At 46.5% G+C, this 9,886-nt stretch overlaps 1 non-coding gene across 1 annotated transcript; it reads right to left on the reverse strand.

Annotated features, from left to right (window-relative positions):
* Positions 1-1,387: 1,387 nt before the first annotated feature.
* Positions 1,388-1,459, reverse strand: TRNAQ-CUG (transfer RNA glutamine (anticodon CUG)). Its single transcript has one exon. It is a non-coding gene; the product is annotated as a tRNA-Gln (tRNA).
* Positions 1,460-9,886: the final 8,427 nt, after the last annotated feature.

The raw sequence follows: 9,886 nt of genomic DNA on the forward strand, positions 1-9,886 counted from the left end.
ATGAAAGACAAGTAATTCGCCTGAACCTATCTAAACCTAATTTTAGCAGCAGCATAGCTTTCGGGCGGTGTTTGGGGTGTTACACCCCCCTGATAAATGTATTTTCTGCTAAATAGTTGGGTAGGAGCTTTCAGCCAAGTATGGTGATGTGTCTGTCGGATTTCACCAGGAATGTTTAAATAAACGCAGACAAATAATATACACTCTCCCTATTTTGAAAGTCCTCAAAGGTTTGGTTATATCACAAAATATTGTGTTTTCACTCACTTTGTACTCCTACCAATCCACATTCCTCTCCCTGTTCACTGTCCCTTCGGCTTCTCTCATGTACCCTGCTTGTCATGTAATGTATTTTAACATCATAAGCCAGTGTGACTGGTGGAAAACCTGAAGGTCATGACCCCCACCCCAATCTTACCAAGCTACGCCCCTGAGTGTTAGACTGCTTGCAAAGCTCTTTCAGTGGATGAACTGGCTCTACCGTATCCAGGGTCACTGGAATCATGCGATTGCATGGACCCTGTGTTTTTTGCAAAATTGAGGATCTTATGCAATTGCCACATAATCCATCATCGGCTGCATAATCTGCAGATTTTAACAAAAAAACAAAATTGATTGCTATTTTAAACGGTTCAAAAGTTACTAACAATGCAGTAACACGTGTTGGCAGTTAAAGGCATTTTGCAAAGGTGACTGGTCTCCTTTCTGTTGCTTATTGCTAAGTCTCGGTGTTAAACTGGTACTAATGAGGTGCAACATTTGCCCATACAGTGTTAACAAGTGTAAAAATGACAAAATCATGAGCTAATCTTATTAGAAAATATGCTCCACTATGCCACATAATTAGCCTTTTCTTGCTGTATTATTTCATCAACCGTGCCGCATAATTTGACCTTACCCTGAGGCGTAATACCAGTGGCCGTAACAATATCTACAAACAAATCAAGAGCCCAGCAGGGCGCTTTGATGTTACTCTGCCACCGCTTGCACCCAGTTGTACTCTAGGAAGCACTGATGTGACTGAATAAGGAGGCGCTTGTTTGGGAGTCAGAGGGCCGAGCATCCCGGTGTTTAATGCTAACAAGTCCTAACTGGGGGTCATAGGCGGGAAGAGAACTGGTTGGCAGCGTATTACAATTTTATATATTGTTTAAAAGGAGAAACGACCTGAAAACAGTAACCCCTGATTAACCACAAAAGCAATCGATATCGTCTCAAATCACACACGGGGGTCTTCACACGACTCTCCATAAAACCCTCCGTTTAAACAGGATGTCGAGTGATTAGAAATAGACAAGTGACACATGAACAGCGCTGCTATTTGCTGATCATTGTCAAGACTGAAATGGTGTAAAGTACATTTTATTGACAAAGAAACAAAACCCTCAGGTCCCACCGAGATTTGAACTCGGATCGCTGGATTCAGAGTCCAGAGTGCTGACCATTACACCATGGAACCGGCTGAGGGCGTCGCTCCAGACGGAAGTTTCACTGCAGGGAGAAAGTGACGGATCATGTGACCCCCCCACTCCTCCTCTAGAGGGTGTCACTCAGTCCCTGCTCCCACAGCAATGTAGTCGAGTTAAGGTCGGGAGCCCTTGTTATTGCCACAGACATCCTGTTACTTTCCAGTCTGGAGGGACATAGCTCTGGCCACCGTCGGCTCATTAAATCATCGACGCCAAAATGGCTCTAAAACTTTAAAAAGCTCCATGTGTTTTTCGTGTGTGGCTACAAAATAACCTGCAAACAACTGGTTTCAAGCTTAAGGAAAACAAACCATCCCGGGTTCCTCCAGACAGCCTGTTGTGTTTGCTGCAGTCTCATCACACGGCGGCTGGGGGGCGCTGTTTGCATGGGGGGCTCTGACCCGGGACACAAGTTCTTTATTGGGTGCACGAGGGTTTTGTCACCTGGCTTCGTTTCCGGGGAGCGCTTGTGTTTGCACATTACCAGCTCCGGGGGGGGGGGGGGCCTTCTGCAATTCAATCTGAGAGGCCACCGCCCCCCACCATTCACTGTCAAACCTTTCATTGCCCCCACCCCTCTACATTCCACCCAGAGCAGGGCTGTGCATGCATTCTAACTGCACCAAGTACAGCCAGAGCCGGGCAATGGAGGTTTAAACCAGGAGCACAGTTCGTGCAAAAAATACATATTGAGTGTTGGAATTACAGATAGATGGGGAGAGAATATAAAAGTGCAAAACCACAAACAATAGTTTTTTTGATTGATTACTGCAGGCAGCAGTCTAAGAGGGTGCAAGACTGATGTTAAAGGGACCCTGAGAGCCCTCAGCTGAACTACAGTGACGTCACGGAGAGATAGAGAAGATGACGTCATGGACCTGCCACTAGCCCACTTCTGGTTATATATTTGTGTGCATTCCTGCGAGAATTTCATGCGTTTCATTCTCTTTCAGTTATTACCTCCTGCTGTGTGCATGCACTGCCACACTTCAAATACGTGGTTTACCAATATCAACTGGCCACAATTTGTGATCAACTCGCCGAAAGAGCTCAGTTGGGAGAGCGTTAGACTGAAGAACTAATGGTCCCTGGTTCGATCCCGGGTTTTGGCAGATGGTGGGTTCACTTTTTATTCTTTCATTCTCTTTCTTTTATTGTTTCCTTCTTTCGTATTCTTTCTTTCTCCGTTCAGCCTCCTTCTCTCCAATTTATCCCTTAAATGAAAAGGTCACACGCAAGATGGATTTTTACACAGCTCTAAGGTTTAATGCACCTGATGCCCAGATCCATGATTTCTGACGTAGGTTCTCTAATGACAGAGTTGAATATGGCACAGTAGCTTAGCTGGTTAATGCGCCTGCTGCAAAGCAAAACATGAACGCGAAGGTCACAGTTTTATAGTTTAGGACTCGTTTTAGGCCAATGAATCCTTTGACCCAGTTGAGAGACACCGTAGGACGAGATAGCTAATCAATATATCAATCAATACATCAATAATGTCATCAATATTTATCACGACAATGCATTTCACTTTAGTCAAAGTCATTAATCAATTCAAAACGCTACCATGACCTTTCAGCCATGAATAACCACACCAGTTTAGTAGAATTTTATGAATTTTATTCCCTATTAATTACAATCTAGAAGCAAATGCGTTAATCTCAACAACAAGAAACATAATAGCATAGTCACGATATGGCAACTTTGATAAGATTTCATAAATGCGAGAATCACAAACATCAGAATATAACACGGCGTGAACATAGATAAAGTTTTGCAGAGTGTCAATATTGCGTCAGTTCAACAAAGCATAGTCTCGGTTGTTTGTCTATTTGCGTCAGTTTAGGTGAACACCTGTACTAACCACTGATTAGCATTCGCATGTTGGGCTTCATGCAAAACAATTTTGAACACCAATTTGGAAAACATTTAGCTAAGGTCTCTGTCAAAAGTTAGCAGTTGGTACCTAGAAAGGAAAAGCAAACAGACAAGTTACAATTGCATTGTCATAGTTACCCTCCAAAGATTAGGTCAGCGCACAGGTTCAGTCTTCGTCTTCAGGACATCAGTCAAATCACCATCAGTCAGAACTCAGCTAAGGGACAAAAGGGGCACTTCCCTCATAAGGAGGAAAGTGTAAATGGGCAGTCTAAGGGTGTGGATGGTTTTAATAAAATCTCAAGTCACCAAACAGAGTGACAGAGTTTCTGGATAAAATCAACAGCATTCCCTAACCCGCCTAAATGACCTCTCTGTGACATGGGTTTTTATCCCTTTTCCGTAGTACATTCCCCCAAAATTCTATTGGACATTTACTATACCCCACTATCTTTAACCTATCAGAAAGTACATTAAGTAATCCTAATCTTCACCCCATATTGGTTTACAAGTCTTTGATTGGTCTTCATAATTGACGTCTTCAGAGGTGGCACATCCTGTGACTTCATTCCCTTGTAATTTTTTGCACATCTTTTGGTCAGCAATTCCATTGTCTTCCCGACGATGGGAAACAGGGAGAAACAGATCTACACGGCTACATTCATCTTCCAAGTTCGAAGTAAATGAACGAGCGGGGTCATGGCCCCTTGTGAGTCAGTGTAGGAGGCTGGACTGGCTTGTGGTGAGTACCAAGGGGCACCTTGCACCAGGCCCAGTTATCCCTTATTAGTGTATAGGGTGTCTAGCAGCATAGGCTGATAGATAATGGTAGCTTAGCAGAGCAGCTTAGGCTGAACTAGGAGACGAGTGAAGCTCCTACAGTACCACTAGTGTCACTTGCACAATATCATAAGAAAACACAATACACAGTTATACTAAAAATAAAGGTACTTTATTTTTATGACAATATGCCAAAGTATCTTAGAGTGTACCCTCAGTGAGAGGATAGGAAATATACACAAGATATATGTACACAGTACCAAAACTATGCAGTATAGTCTTAGAAAACAGTGCAAACAATATATAGTTACAATAGGATGCAATGGGGACACATAGGGATAGGGGCAACACAAACCATATACTCCAAAAGTGGAATGCGAACCACGAATGGACCCCAAACCTATGTGACCTTGTAGAGGGTCGCTGGGACTATTAGAAAATAGTGAGGGTTAGAAAAATAGCCCACCCCAAAACCCTGAAAAGTGAGTGCCAAGTGCACTGAAGTTCCCCCAAGGACAAAGAAGTCGTGATAGAGGAATACTGCAGGAAAAACACAAACCAGCAATGCAACAACAATGGATTTCCAGTCGAGGGTACCTGTGGAACAAGGGGACCAAGTCCAAAAGTCACAAGCAAGTCGGAGATGGGCAGATGCCCAGGAAATGCCAGCGGTGGGTGCAAAGAAGCTTCTACTGGACAGAAGAAGCTGAGGTTACTGCAGGAACGACAAGGGCTAGAGACTTCCCCTTTGGAGGACGGATCCCACACGCTGTGGAGAGTCGTACAGAAGTGATTTCCTGCCGAAACACCGCCAACAAGCCTTGCTAGCTGCAAATGGTGCGATAAGCGTTTTTGGATGCTGCTGTAGCCAAGGAAGGACCAGGATGTCACAAATTGCGTCAGGAGAGAGAGGGGACGTCGAGCAAGACAAGCAGCCCTCTCAGCAGCAGGTAGCACCCGGAGAAGTGCCAGAAAAAGGCACTACGAAGATGTGTGAAACGGTGCTCTTCCGAAGTTACACAAAGGAGTCCCACGTCGCCGGAGACCAACTTAGAAAGTTGTGCAATGCAGGTTAGAGTGCCGTGGACCCAGGCTTGGCTGTGCACAAAGGATTTCCGCCGGAAGTGCACAGGGGCCGGAGTAGCTGCAAAAGTCGCGGTTCCCAGCAATGCAGTTTGGCGTGGGGAGGCAAGGACTTACCTCCACCAAAATTGGACTGAAGAGTCACTGGACTGTGAGGGTCACTTGGACACAGTTGCTGGATTCGAGGGACCTCGCTCGTCATGCTGAGAGGAGACCCAAGGGACCGGTAATGCAGCTTTTTGGTGCCTGCAGTTGCAGGGGGAAGATTCTGTCGACCCACGGGAGATTTCTTCGGAGCTTCTAGTGCAGAGAGGAGGCAGACTACCCCCACAGCATGCACCACCAGGAAAACAGTCGAGAAGGTGGCAGGATCAGCGTTACAGAGTTGCAGTAGTCGTCTTTGCTACTTTGTTGCAGGTTTGCAGGCTTCCAGTGCGGTCAGCAGTCGATTCCTTGGCAGAAGGTGAAGAGAGAGATGCAGAGGAACTCTGATGAGCTCTTGCATTCGTTATCTAAAGTTTCCCCAGAGACAGAGACCCTAAATAGCCAGAAAAGAGGGTTTGGCTACCTAGGAGAGAGGATAGGCTAGCAACACCTGAAGGAGCCTATCAGAAGGAGTCTCTGACGTCACCTGGTGGCACTGGCCACTCAGAGCAGTCCAGTGTGCCAGCAGCACCTCTGTTTCCAGGATGGCAGAGGTCTGGAGCACACTGGAGGAGCTCTGGAACCTCCCAGGGGAGGTGCAGGTCAGGGGAGTGGTCACTCCCCTTTCCTTTGTCCAGTTTCGCGCCAGAGCAGGGCTAAGGGGTCCCCTGAACCGGTGTACACTGGCTTATGCAGAATTGGGCACATCTGTGCCCAAGAAAGCATTTCCAGAGGCTGGGGGAGGCTACTCCTCCCCTGCCTTCACACCATTTTCCAAAGGGAGAGGGTGTAACACCCTCTCTCAGAGGAAGTCCTTTGTTCTACCATCCTGGGACAAGCCTGGCTTGACCCCAGGAGGGCAGAAACCTGTCTGAGGGGTTGGCAGCAGCAGCAGCTGCAGTGAAACCCCAGGAAAGGCAGTTTTGGAGTACCAGGGTCTGTGCTACAGACCACTGGGATCATGGGATTGTGCCAACTATGCCAGGATGGCATAGAGGGGGCAATTCCATGATCATAGACATGTTACATGGCCATATTCGGAGTTACCATTGTGAAGCTACATATAGGTAGTGACCTATATGTAGTGCACGCGTGTAATGGTGTCCCCGCACTCACAAAGTCCGGGGAATTGGCCCTGAACAATGTGGGGGCACCTTGTCTAGTGCCAGGGTGCCCTCACACTAAGTAACTTTGCACCTAACCTTTACCAGGTAAAGGTTAGACATATAGGTGACTTATAAGTTACTTAAGTGCAGTGTAAAATGGCTGTGAAATAACGTGGACGTTATTTCACTCAGGCTGCAGTGGCAGGCCTGTGTAAGAATTGTCAGCGCTCCCTATGGGTGGCAAAAGAAATGCTGCAGCCCATAGGGATCTCCTGGAACCCCAATACCCTGGGTACTTCAGTACCATATACTAGGGAATTATAAGGGTGTTCCAGTAAGCCAATGTAAATTGGTAAAATTGGTCACTAGCCTGTTAGTGATAATTTGAAAGAAATGAGAGAGCATAACCACTGAGGTTCTGATTAGCAGAGCCTCAGTGAGACAGTTAGTCACTACACAGGTAACACATTCAGGCACACTTATGAGCACTGGGGCCCTGGAGAACAGGGTCCCAGTGACGCATACAACTAAAACAACATATATACAGTGAAAAATGGGGGTAACATGCCAGGCAAGATGGTACTTTCCTACACAACCCCCCCCCCAAACGAAGGACAATAAGACTAGTCATTCCCTGATGGGTCTTCATTGTCTAAGTGGAAATATCTGGAGAGTCCATCTGCATTGGAGTGGCTACTCCCAGGTCTATGTTCCACTGTATAGTCCATTCCCTGTAGGGATATGGACCACCTCAACAATTTAGGATTTTCACCTTTCATTTGTTTTAGCCAAAGTAGAGGTTTGTGGTCTGTCTGAACAATGAAGTGAGTGCCAAACGGGTATGGCCTCAACTTCTTCAGTGCCCAGACCACAGCAAAGGCCTCCCTCTCAATGGCAGACCAACGCTTTTCTCTAGGGGTCAACCTCCTACTAATAAAAGCAACAGGTTGATCCTGGCCCTCAGAATTAAGTTGCGATAGGACTGCCCCTACTCCTAATTCAGATGCATCAGTTTGGACATAGAATTTTTTAGAGTAACAAGGGCTTTTCAGGACAGGTGCAGAGCACATGGCCTGCTTCAGCTCCTCAAAAGCTTTCTGACAGTTTGCTGTCCATAATACCTTTTTAGGCATCTTCTTGGATGTGAGGTCATTAAGAGGGGCTGCCATGGAGCCATAGTTCTTAATGAACCTCCTGTAATACCCAGTGAGGCCTAGGAAGGCTCTCACTTGGGTCTGTCTGGTAGGGGGAACCCAATCAATAATTGTTTGGATTTTCCCCTGTAGTGGTGCAATCTGTTCCCCACCAACAAGGTGTCCCAGATAAACCACCTTACCCTGCCCTATCTGGCACTTTGAAGCCTTGATAGTGAGGCCTGCCTTTTGCAGGGCCTCCAAAACTTTCCATAGGTGGACCAGGTGATCATCCCAGCTGGAGCTAAAGACAGCTATATCGTCCAGATATGCTGCACTGAAAGCTTCCAGCCCTTGCAGGACTGTGTTCACCAACCTCTGAAAAGTGGCAGGTGCATTTTTCAACCAAAAAGGCATTACAGTGAACTGGTAATGTCCTCCAATGGTTGAAAATGCTGTTTTAGGTTTAGCATCTTCTGATAATTTGATCTGCCAATACCCTGCAGTCAAATCAAAAGTGCTTAGATACTTGGCAGATGCCAGTGTATCTATGAGCTCATCTGCCCTGGGTATAGGGTGAGCATCAGTTTTGGTTACCAGGTTGACACCTCTATAGTCTACACAAAACCGCATTTCCTTCTTTCCATCTTTGGAATGGGGTTTTGGTACAAGTACCACAGGAGAAGCCCATGGACTTTCAGAGTGCTCAACCACTCCTAGTTCTAACATTTTCTGCACCTCTTGCTTTATGCAGTCCCTGACATGGTCAGGCTGCCTATAGATCTTACTTTTGACAGGCAAGCTGTCTCCAGTATCTATAGTGTGCTCACACCAAGAAGTGGTACCTGGCACAGTAGAGAAGAGTTCAGAGAATTGATCTAGGAGATTTATGCAATGGTCTTTCTGCTCAGCAGTAAGACAATCAGCCAAAACTACACCTTCCACAAGAGCATCTTGTTCTGTGGAAGAGAAGAGATCAGGTAGAGGATCACTGTCTTCTTCCTGTCCCTCATCAGTTGCCTTGAGCAGGGTGAGATCAGCCCTGTCATAGTAGGGTTTCAGGCGGTTGACATGGAGCACCCTAAGGGGACTCCTGGCAGTGCCTAAGTCAACTAAATAGGTGACTTCACCCTTTTTCTCAACAATTGTGTGGGGTCCACTCCATTTATCTTGGAGTGCTCTTGGGGCCACAGGCTCCAAGACCCACACTTTCCGCCCTGGTTTGTACTGAACCAAAACAGCCTTCTGGTCATGCCATTGCTTCTGGAGCTCTTGGCTGGCCTGAAGGTTTTTACTGACCTTTTTCATATACTCAGCCATCCTTGATCTGAGGCCAAGTACATAATCCACAATATCTTGTTTTGGAGCTTTTAAAGGTTGTTCCCAACCCTCCTTGACAAGTGTGAGTGGACCCCTAACAGGGTGACCAAAAAGAAGTTCAAAGGGGCTGAAGCCCACTCCTTTCTGGGGTACCTCTCTGTAGGCAAAAAGGAGGCATGGTAGAAGGATATCCCATCTCCTGCGGAGTTTTTCAGGGAGACCCATAATCATGCCTTTGAGAGTTTTGTTAAATCTCTCCACCATTCCATTTGTTTGTGGATGATAGGGCGTAGTGAATTTATAAGTTACACCACACTCCTTCCACATGGCCTTTAAGTATGCAGACATGAAATTGCTTCCCCTGTCTGATACTACTTCCTTTGGGAAGCCCACCCTGGAAAATATTCCCAGGAGGGCCTTTGCCACTGCAGGAGCTGTAGTGGTCCTTAAAGGAATAGCTTCAGGATATCTTGTGCCATGGTCCACTACCACTAAGATAAACCTATTGCCTGAAGCAGTAGGAGGGTCAAGGGGGCCAACTATGTCAACCCCTACTCTTTCAAAGGGAACCCCAACCACAGGCAGTGGAATAAGGGGTGCCTTTGGGGTGCCACCTGTTTTGCCACTGGCTTGACAGGTTTCACAGGACTTACAAAAATCTTTTGTGTCCTCAGACATTCTAGGCCAATGAAACAAGGGAACAAGCCTGTCCCAAGTTTTCATTTGTCCCAGATGCCCAGCTAGGGGAATGTCGTGGGCAAGAGTTAGGAGGAACTTTCTGTACTCCTGAGGAATCACTAATCTCCTGGCAGCTCCAGGTTTAGGATCCCTTGCCTCAGTGTACAAGAGGTTGTCCTCCCAGTAAACTCTGTGAGAGTCACTGACATCCCCATTAGCCTGTTTGACAGCTTGCTGTCTCAGACCCTCTAATGTGGGACAGGTTTGCTGTGCCACACTCAGCTCCTCCCTGGCA

This window comes from Pleurodeles waltl, unplaced genomic scaffold (assembly GCF_031143425.1).
Source record: "Pleurodeles waltl isolate 20211129_DDA unplaced genomic scaffold, aPleWal1.hap1.20221129 scaffold_70, whole genome shotgun sequence".
Lineage (NCBI taxonomy): Eukaryota > Metazoa > Chordata > Amphibia > Caudata > Salamandridae > Pleurodeles > Pleurodeles waltl.